General features: G+C 48.8%; 1 pseudogene; it reads right to left on the bottom strand.

The window, feature by feature from the left end:
• Window positions 1-228: 228 nt before the first annotated feature.
• LOC124033430 overlaps window positions 229-1,280 on the bottom strand; it is a 64,538-nt pseudogene continuing 63,486 nt past the window's right edge.

Raw genomic sequence — 1,280 nt, forward strand, 5'->3', positions numbered from 1 at the left:
CTCTTCCTCCCTCTGTCCTCTTTTCTTCCTCTCTCCTCTTTCCTCCCTCTCTCCTCTCCCTTCGTCTCTCCTCTTTCCTCCCTCTGTCCTCTCTCCTATTTCCTCCCCTCTCTCTCTCCTTCGTCTCTCCTCTTCCTCCCTCTGTCCTCTTTTCTTCCTCTCTCCTCTTTCCTCCCTCTGTCCTCTCTCCTCTTTCCACCCTCTCTCCTCTCTCCTTTGTCTCTCCTCTTTCCTCCCTCTGTCCTCTCTCCTCTTTCCTCCCTCTCTCCTCTCTCCTTCGTCTCTCCTCTTTCCTCCCTCTCTCCTCTCTCCTTCGTCTCTCCTCTTTCCACCCTCTCTCCTCTCTTCCTCAGACGTAAGGGAGGATGCCGTAGACGAACAGAGCCATGACCGCAGCGCTGAACAGCCCCGCCACCGGCACCGTGACGAACCACGCCAGGAAGATGTTACGGAACAACCGCCAATCAACCGCCTTCTGGAGCGGATCCAGCCAACCGCTACCACCGAGCCCACCTGGTCGTCACGGCGATGCACAAGAGGAGAAAAACACAAAACAGGAATCAAATCAACAGCAGGACAAACCTGGGTTACATTTCTATCAGTTCAACTAGTAGTCCTGGTACACCAAACCTGGTCCTGGAGAAGGGTGAGCAGATGTTGCCACAAGTTACTGCTCAAGACCTGACCTGAGAGTCAGGTGGGTTAGTGCATGGATAGAACAAAAGCCTGCTGTGAGCCCAGCAGGACTAGGGTTGGTTGGTGACAGACCACAGACTGTAAAGCTCCTAGGTTAGTAGTGCCAGCTGATTTGAACACTCCTATTAGTAGGTTTCTTCAAATCAGTTAGTTGAAGTCTGAAATTTGCAGTTTGGTTTTATATTTTACCCTCCAAAAATGGAATACACCCAACTAGAATTCACCCAAATCAATAAATGTCAATTTATGTGTGATTGTGTGTTTCCTTTAGTCTATACTTCTGCTAAATGCAGGCTTCCACAAGAACACATATATAATCTAACATATTTACTCACCTTGTCTTCATCAAATATTTAATAGATCAAGCTAACAATAGAACAACCTGCCTGTCTGTCTGTCTGTCTGTCTGTCTGTCTGTCTGTCTGTCTGTCTGTCTGTCTGTCTGTCTGTCTGTCTGTCTGTCTGTCTGTCTGTCTGTCTGTCTGTCTGTCTGTCTGTCTGTCTGTCTGTCTCTGTCTGTCTGTCTCTGTCTCTCTCTCTCTGTCTCTCTCTCTCTGTCTGTCTCTCTGTCTGTCTGTCTGTCT

Source organism: Oncorhynchus gorbuscha, linkage group LG04 (genome assembly GCF_021184085.1).
Source record: "Oncorhynchus gorbuscha isolate QuinsamMale2020 ecotype Even-year linkage group LG04, OgorEven_v1.0, whole genome shotgun sequence".
Lineage (NCBI taxonomy): Eukaryota > Metazoa > Chordata > Actinopteri > Salmoniformes > Salmonidae > Oncorhynchus > Oncorhynchus gorbuscha.